The sequence below is a fragment of the Berghia stephanieae genome, chromosome 11 (genome assembly GCF_034508935.2).
Source record: "Berghia stephanieae isolate SIO BIC M18660-M18661 chromosome 11, UCSD_Bste_1.3, whole genome shotgun sequence".
Classification (NCBI taxonomy): Eukaryota; Metazoa; Mollusca; class Gastropoda; order Nudibranchia; family Aeolidiidae; genus Berghia; species Berghia stephanieae.
In genome coordinates, this window is record NC_088370.1 from 24,048,486 (window position 1) to 24,057,963 (window position 9,478).

The 9,478-nt window shown below is 37.9% G+C and overlaps 1 protein-coding gene across 1 annotated transcript in view; it reads left to right on the plus strand.

Annotated features, from left to right (window-relative positions):
* Positions 1 to 6,868: 6,868 nt before the first annotated feature.
* The window catches only part of LOC144956863 (uncharacterized), a 94,814-nt gene continuing 92,204 nt past the window's right edge, over positions 6,869 to 9,478 (plus strand). Inside the window, exon 1 of the mRNA XM_078887644.1 lies at positions 6,869 to 7,481. The gene's annotated coding sequence lies outside the window, so the exon portion shown is untranslated. The remainder of the gene's footprint in view (positions 7,482 to 9,478) is intronic.

A 9,478-nucleotide genomic window follows, 5' to 3' on the forward strand; every position in this document is an offset into this window, starting at 1 on the left:
AACGCTATCAACGGCCAGGTACTTATTCTACACCTGAGATTGGTGAGAGAATGTAAGTAAAGAGCCTTTTTCAAGGACTCAACTATGCGCCAAGCGAGGTTCGAACCCAGGACCTTCTGAGTGTGATACGACTTGACGACATAGATGTTTTTTGTTGTTTTCAATTTTTTTCTCAATTAAACACGAAGCTACTAGACGCTGTGAATTATAACTTATAAATAAAAAAAATAAAAAAGGAAAAAAAAAAAAACAACAAAAAACAAGCTCTCTACAAAACATATGTATGTCCTCATAAATTAAACAAAGATAATTCTTCAAAGTTTGTGATGTACAAAATAAATCTGAATAAGAAAAATATATATTGTGTCGTGACAAATGTGACGATTTTGTTGCTTGTGGTAAGGAGAGTGTTGAACGCTTTAAATGTAAGAGTGATGAATCCGTGATCAGCTGTGTCACGTGACATCAATCCCAATTCAACATATTGTGGGATTTTATGAAAAGAAAGCTAAACTAAAATAAAAGAAAGCAAGAATTCTGTACAAAATCCGGTGAACTGTCCGTCATAATAAATACAGTTTGGAATGATATATCAGCAGAAACAGCCCATCAGGTCACATCATCCATGAGGAAAAGAGTTGTGGCATTGACCAAGTCTAACAGTGGACATACAAAATACAGCCCATCAGGTCACATCATCCATGAGGCAAAGAGTTGTGGCATTGACCAAGTCTAACAGTGGACATACAAAATACAGCCCATCAGGTCACATCATCCATGAGGCAAAGCGTTGTGGCATTGACCAAGTCTAACAGTGGACATACAAATACAGCCCATCAGGTCACATCATCCATGAGGCAAAGAGTTGTGGCATTGACCAAGTCTAACAGTGGACATACAAAATACAGCCCATCAGGTCACATCATCCATGAGGCAAAGAGTTGTGGCATTGACCAAGTCTAACAGTGGACATACAAAATACAGCCCATCAAGTCACATCATCCATGAGGCAAAGAGTTGTGGCATTGACCAAGTCTAACAGTGGACATACAAAATACAGCCCATCAGGTCACATCATCCATGAGGCAAAGAGTTGTGGCATTGACCAAGTCTAACAGTGGACATACAAAATACAACCCATCAGGTCACATCATCCATGAGGCAAAGAGTTGTGGCATTGACCAAGTCTAACAGTGGACATACAAAATACAGCCCATCAGGTCACATCATCCATGAGGCAAAGAGTTGTGGCATTGACCAAGTCTAACAGTGGACATACAAAATACAGCCCATCAGGTCACATCATCCATGAGGCAAAGAGTTGTGGCATTCATCAATTCTAACAGCGGACATACAAGAAAATACTGTGCGTCGTGTGTGAGGATTTCAATTTTGTGCTCAATAATAGTGTTAAGTTGATTATTTGTTGACTGATTTTAAATATCTGGGACTTTTCAACAGTTTACACAAATTCCATAAATTATACACCAGTCAAAGTGATACTAGGCTGCTAGAAGCTGTGGACTCTAAAAAAGTCATAAACAAAAAATGAATATAACAGCTTAAAAAAAAGAATAAAATACCAAACATGGAACGTTTTGGGCTCAAACTCTTCTTCAGCCAAGAACAAAAAACCCCAATAAAGACATAAATACATTACTAAATACCAGATAGACGACAGAGATTGTTTTAGGTCCTCTTATCAGTACTCTTTAGGTCCTCGTCTATCTGGAATTTAGTAATGTATTTATGTCTCTATTGTTTTTTGTTCTTGGCTGAAGAAGGGTTCTGAACCCGAAACGTTCCGTTCTTGATATTTTGTTCTGTTTTGAAGCTGTTCTATTCATTTTTGTTTATTAAATTATACATCAAAAGAAAACTAGTCTTGTATAGTTTCCAAATTTGAATATACCATTTTATTTGTTCCAACCAGTATCGAACTATTACCGGAAAGAAACTGTCTAGTTTCTTTGGTAAAGGACTATATATATATATATATATATATATATATATATATATATATATATATATATATATATATATATATATATATATATATATACATCTTTTGTAAACAATACCTGATAGTTATTGGTGGTAGTAAGGGTCAGACAATCCGTGCGTCTATCTGAGGTCGTTGTTTATGTTCCCATCAATCAATCTAGACAGATTTGTGCTTCAAATTAAATATTATTTCCGTCCAATGATCGTTTGTGTTTTGTTCTGTTTTTTTAAATTGTTTTTGTTTGTTTTGTTTTTTTGTTTTTTAATTAATTTCTTTTTCCTTTTTTGTTTTATCCATAGATTTAAACGAATGAGAATACGTACGAAGCCTAAAAAGTGTCCACCAATGAAAGCATTCAGCGCCATTATATCTTGGGCTGGGAATGTAAGCATTACCATTCATTCTGTCTCTATGTCAACATAACGACACAAGAAAAACAACAAACAATATCAAAATCCACAATAGAATTGTTCAGAACTGTTGCGTATATTTATGGCACAATGAAGCTATCAAAAAATGAAGTTAGAGAATGTGTGTAATCATGTATTATAATAACCTATAATGTGTTTTCCAACCACCACATCATCACTGTCACTACTACTACAACCACCACCACAATATCATCACTAACACTACTACAACCACCAGCACCACATCATTATCACTACCACTACTACTACACCACCACCAGCACATCATCATCACTACCACTACTACTACAATCACCACAACCACATCGTCATCACTACCACTACTACCGCAACCACCACCACCATATCATCATCATTACCACTACTACTACAACCACCACCACCACTACTACTACAACCACCACCACATCATCATCACTACCTCAACTACTACAACCACCACCACCACAATATCACTACCACTACTACCACAACCACCAGCACCACATCATTATCACTACCACTACTGCACCACCACCAGCACATCATCATCACTACCACTACTATTACAACCACCACAACCACATCGTCATCACGACCACTACTACTACAACCACCACCACCACCACCATATCATTACCATTACCACTACTACAACCACCACAACCACATCGTCATCACTACCACTACTACTGCAGCCACCACCACCACCATATCATCACCATTACAACTACTACTACAACCACCACCACCACATCATCACAACTACCACTACTACTACAACCACCACCACCATATCATCATCATTGAGTTGTTTTTTTTTTTTTAATTGAGCTTTATATAGTGCAATATCTACTAAATATGCTCAAAGCGCTTTACATGGGGTCCCTGGTCAACATTTAACATGTAGGACGGGACATGACGCCTGTTAGGCGATATTACAATTTTTCGGACAAAGGCAACTCTGTTAACGGCCAGGTACTCATTTTACACCTGAGTACGGTGAGAGAATGTGAGTAAAGAGCCTTTTCCAAGGACTCAACTATGCGCCGAGCGCGAGGCTCGAACCCAGGACCTTCCGATCCGAAAGCGAGTGTCATACTACTAGACCACATAGCCGCATCATTACCACTACTACTTCAACCGCCACCACCAACATATCATTACCATTACTACTACAACTACAACCACCACCACATCATCACTACACACATAAACAACAGAAACAATTTAAAAACATGACTATGACACGCAACCACTCACAACGAGGCTATACTATTTATCCTTTTCTCTATAATATAGAACAGGACAAGACAAACAAGAGCTTGACTCTCTCTCTACACTTCGCATTGATGTTTGTCGTCTGACGAGTTCAACTCTCGGTCGACCTGTCAATATTCCTTTTTGCCTAGGACGTAATCATTAATAGAATGTTGTGTGGTTTTGACCGTGAAGAAAACCTTAAGAAGTCACATTTATATCATTTTAGAGACATCGTTTTGAATAATTTTGAGTTAAACGAGCGATCAGGAAGTTATTTTCTTAGATTTCATGAACGGCCGATCAGCGCTTGTTTACTATAGTAACGCGATTCCCAGCCAATGTCTCAATGGCGGATATTTTTCTCATCGAGGCCGCTGGTTGGTTAGCCAATAAGAGCACCGTACGGTTTCCATTGGGTAAATTCCTTGGTTTTATCATTATCATTTTTTTACTTTGCGAAAAGAAATTATTACGAGGGTTTTATTCGAATTCATCCATCAAACGATGTACAGATTGGCGTCTGCCGGATCGTTAGCTTCACCATTCGCTTTATTTTTAATTTCGGATATGTCATTCTTCACTCTCCTCCTCGATCAATCTTCACTGAGTGATGGGTGTTTTTATTTATCTATCAGTATATCTATCTATCTATCTATCTATCTATCTATCTATCTCTCTATCTATCTATCTATCTCTCTATCTCTCTATCTATCTATCTATCTATCTATCTATCTATCTATCTATCTATCTATCTATCTATCTATCTATCTATCTATCTATCTATCTATCTATCTATCTATCTATCTATCTTCTATTTCTATCTATCTATCTATCTCTATTATCTCTATTTATCTATCTATCTATCTCCCTATCTACCTATCCATTTATCTCTATCTATCTACTATCTACTATCCATTATCTCTATCTATCTATCTATCTATCTATATGTCTATCTATCTATCTATCTATATATCTATCTATCTATCTATCTATCTATCTATCTATCTATCTATCTATCTATCTAACTATCTATCTATCTATCTATCTATCTATCTCTCGCTCTATCTCTCGCTCTATCTATCTATCTATCTATCTATATATCTATCTATCTATCTCTCTATCTATCTAACTCTCTATCTATCTATCAACAGATCTGTTAATCCATCCATTCATCCATTCATCTGCGAGGCTTACTACTTACTTACATTTGAATAGATTGTACAAACTATGCCATTAAAAGTCACTCGGCTTATCGTTACTGCTTTTAGGAAATTTAGGTTTTCGTGATTAGTTCTCACTAAATTCTATCAATCAGACAATAATAAACGTTCACGGTTTCACACTGTTTTGTATATTGGTACGTTATATCAGGGTGGCGGATGTTGTGAGTAGTTTGTCTATACAAATATCATAAACGAAGCGTAAATAACGGAGTATGACTTAATTTGATTTGCATTATGATTGATGCAAGAAGTTCGTTTGATTGATGAAGTTGGATAAAATCTCAGTTATAATTTTTATTGCCAAGAAGCAAATACAGATCCCCCCCCCCCCCCCCCCCCCCAATCCACCTCCCCCCCCCCCCCCCCCCCCAACACACGCAATCTCCATCATCCCTCCCCCCCCCCGTCCCCAACAAATGCAATCTCCATCACTACCCCCCCCTATCCACCAACACACACACACACACACACACACACACACACACACACAATCCCCGTCTCAGCCCTCTCCCAATATAAAAAATATATTATATAAAAATGCTAAAAGACAAATCGGATGAAAACTTTTGTATAAATCACAGTCATGGCTCAATCATTTAGTCTATAGAATGAATAAATGATCGCTTTCGGATCGGAAGGTCCTGGGTTCTAGCCGCGCTCGGCGCATAGTTGAGCCCTTGGAAAAGGCTCTTTACTCACATTCTCTCATCGTACTCAGGTGTAAAATGAGTACCTGGCCTTTAAAAGTGTTGTCTTTGTCCGAAAAAAAGTACTATCGCCTAACAGGCGTCATGTTTCGTCCTACATGTTAAGTGTTATGTTGTCCAGGGACACCATGTAAAGCGCTTTGAGCACAATTAGTGGATACTGCGCTATATAAAAGTTCAACCTTTTTTTAAAAAGCTCAACTTCTCTTGGTAGAGGATTCGCTTCACACGCAAAGGAACCAACATCAATTCCGGGTGTAGTCGATATTTTTTTCCTGAACCCCTGTCCAGCCAGCAGTGATTGGGTAGCTGGATACGGAAGGTTTGGCGGAAAAATCATTTGCGATAGAGGTTTCACGCTTTAGAAATCGGGACAAACTCCGGCTCTATGGACCAAATTGTAAAAATTTCATCTCTGGCTTCAAAACCCTGGGTGAGACACTTCACACACATATTACCCCACTCGACTCTTGTGTGGAGAGATAAATACAGGCTTGAAGACTGTGTCAGTTATTATAAGAAAGCAAATAAATCCCGACAAATAACTCATTCTCTAATTCATCCATTCATCCATTCCTTCACACTTTCTGTCTACCACCAATCCATGTACTCACCATTTTATCCACTCACTCTCCTCAATCTCTCATTTTTACTCACTCACTCATCTATCCATCAATCCATTTACTCGTGTTTCTGCCTTTCCATCAATTTTTATATACTCACCATCCATCCATCCATCCATCTACTCAACCACCGACCATCTCAATTTTACTCACTCTTCCGACCACCTCAATTTTACTCACCCACATATCACTCATCCATTCATCACTTTTATTCATCCATATTATCTTCATCATTATTATATACAATATTAATCCTTAAACAATCCCTCATTCATCAAAGGATGGCAACAAAAAAACTCATCCAACGAGGAGGCACGTGCTGCCCTGATCAAAGTGACAGCAGCTATAACCACCAACAACAAACTGTTGCTTCCATCTATTCGAATGCTGCTCGTACGTGAGTGAGTGTGTGCGTGCGTGCCTAGCCTGCGTGAGTACATCTCGCTCACCCATCTAAGTCTTTAAATCTGGCCATCTCACTCATTCTCTCTCTCTCACACTGACACACACACACACACACACACACACACACACACACACATACAGCTACCCAAACCACTTTTCCGTTAGCATCTCTCTCTCTACAAAATCTAACAAAACATCGCACCACCACCACCACCACCACCGTCTACGCACCACCACAAGCAGTATAGTTGTACTCACATTCAAACGAAAACTCACTCACTCACTCACTCACACACATTCAAATATATTCTCCATCTCGCTCACTGAGTAATAATAAATCTCTATTTCCTGACCCCCTCTCTCTCTCTCTCTCTCTCTCTCTCTTTCTGTGTCTATCTCACTCACTCCACACACAACAATATGTGACTACAAACAACAACAAGAAACACACCGATAACGGATAACGGTTTTTATTCCAGATACGTAGATCGCAATTCTAACAGGACTCATCGTAAACTGCTCTGCTCTCGTCATCGTCCTACTGTGGAGAGAACGTAGAATAGAATCACCACCAATGGGTGTTAGGATTTCCAAATTTCCTTATTTCAAATCACTGGATTTCCCTCGCTCTTCTTTCCCCTCATCGTCGATGAGACCTAGATCTAGATAATAAAAGAAATTAAATAATAATATTAAAGTTAGATGAAGGCATCGACAAGACAAACACGGGCAATGGATCAGGTCATGTGTGTTCTTTTTAAAGTGTATTTTCATCTAGAAAAGTGTGTCTAGTTTTAATTCAAACTCGGCTTCAGTTATTTTTTAAAATTCAAAGTTTTGCAAAGGTAAGAAGCTTTTTTTAAATACATCATATATTGCTATTTGGTTTTCCTTGAGTGTGTGCATGTTTATATCAGGATGACCAGGGTTCGATCCCCGTGTCAAAGAAAGACTAGAGTTTCAGAGGACAGTTTTTTCATGTATATTTCTTCATTCGTTCTTTTGCACTGCATCGTAAAGGCCATTTCAGCCCAATTATCAAGCGGACAAATTAGGGAGCAGGCACTGGAGCTGCCTAGTACGACGAAAAATTAGTTGAACTACGAATTTTTGGCTTCAGCTACAGAACTGCATTCTCCTCATTGACTCAATAAATCTTGTTGAAAAGGAAAGTTTAGTTCCGTAGAAGCTATATTCAGGGCTTTCGGGCATTTTTTGATCACGCTGAAGGCAAATTGTTTATTTCCAAAGCTATTTAACGTTAATTTTTCTATTTTCTCCTTGGAAACCACGAATTTGTTTTAAAGTTTCAAGTTGGCAGCTCTGTGAAAAGGTGTTTCAAACATCAGCCTACAGAATCAGCCACTTGTCTCTACTGGGAATGGAACCAAACAGATTTGCTGATCACCTGTTTAGGCAGCTGTGATTTTTAAAGATGTTTTTTTGTTTTTTTTCCTTGTATTTTTCTTTCTGTTTTGACAGCTCTTATTCGTCCTCAGTGTTTCATTCATCGTGTTTTGTTGATAAAGGGGAAACCCGAAACATCCACATAATCTGTCTTCGCTGATATATTGAAGCTTCATAACTTTCCTATTGTTATTTCTTAGATATTGTAGAAAATTGAATTGTATCAATTATGTTGCTTATATCTCATAAATATCCTCCTATGCCTCCTCCTCCTCCTCCTCCTCCTCTCCTTCTTCTTCTTCGTCTTCTTCTTCTTCTTCTTCTTCTTCTCTTCTTCTTCTTCTTCTTCTTCTTCTTCTTCTTCTTCTTCTTTCTTCTTCTTCTCTTCTTCTTCTTCTCCTCTCTCTTCTTCTTCTTCTTTTCTTCTTCTTCTTCTTTCTTCTTTCTTCTTCTTCTTTTCTTTTTCTTTCTTTTCTTCTTCTTCTTCTTCTTCTTCTTCTTCTTCTTTTTCTTCTTCTTCTTCTTCTTCATCATCATCATCATCATCAATATCGTCGTTACTATCATTATTCCTTGACTACACACGATGGTGCCACTCACTATCAGGTCAACCAATTTCTCCGTTCCAGTCTGCATCAGATAAACATTACACTGGTATTTAGAATTAATGCGTTATTTTGATCGTAGACAGATCCATTCATAATTCAAGAAAAGCATCTCGACCTGTGATAGTAAAGGAGAAATCCAATCCAGATAAAAAATGAGTTTCCCAGTCTCAAAGTATCTTTTGGAAACATAAGAACCGCAAAACAAACAAAAAATTGAAATTTTAAAATACTGAGAGTAGAGAAGGTCCAAAATTGACGTCACTCAGGTTTTTGTTATTGTTTTTAGACAGACATTTTGATGATTACTTCTCATTAAATTATTTTTATCAGACTAGTCTATAAATGTTACATATAGTTTTGTGTGTTGGTGAGTTATTTCCAGGTTGGAGGTTGTCGAAGGGTTAACACCCCTTACATAAAACTCAAATTGTTACAGAAACACAGGCGGACAAATCAAATCCTTTTTTTTTTTTAGCTTGGGCGACCAAAGAGTTTCTGCAATGACAGAATTTATGAAGGATGAGAAATGGAACGAGATAATAAAAAAAAGTTTGCTCGGGATAGAGAAGGATGAAACCTGTTTGTCTGTGGCCTATACCCTGACCCAGGGTGATGATGATGATGAATCCCATTGGAGGTGTAAACTACTCTTCCGAAATACTGGATACATACCTTGTGTAATTCTGGTGTCAGAGTAATGGCATCTTATATTTTTCATCTAAATAAATGCTGGTCGTCAATAATGATCATCCATCCTCGCTCTTTAGGTCCCGTAATCCTAAGCATCTTCCAAAGTAACATCCTGCTACTGAAATAGTTATGCCACC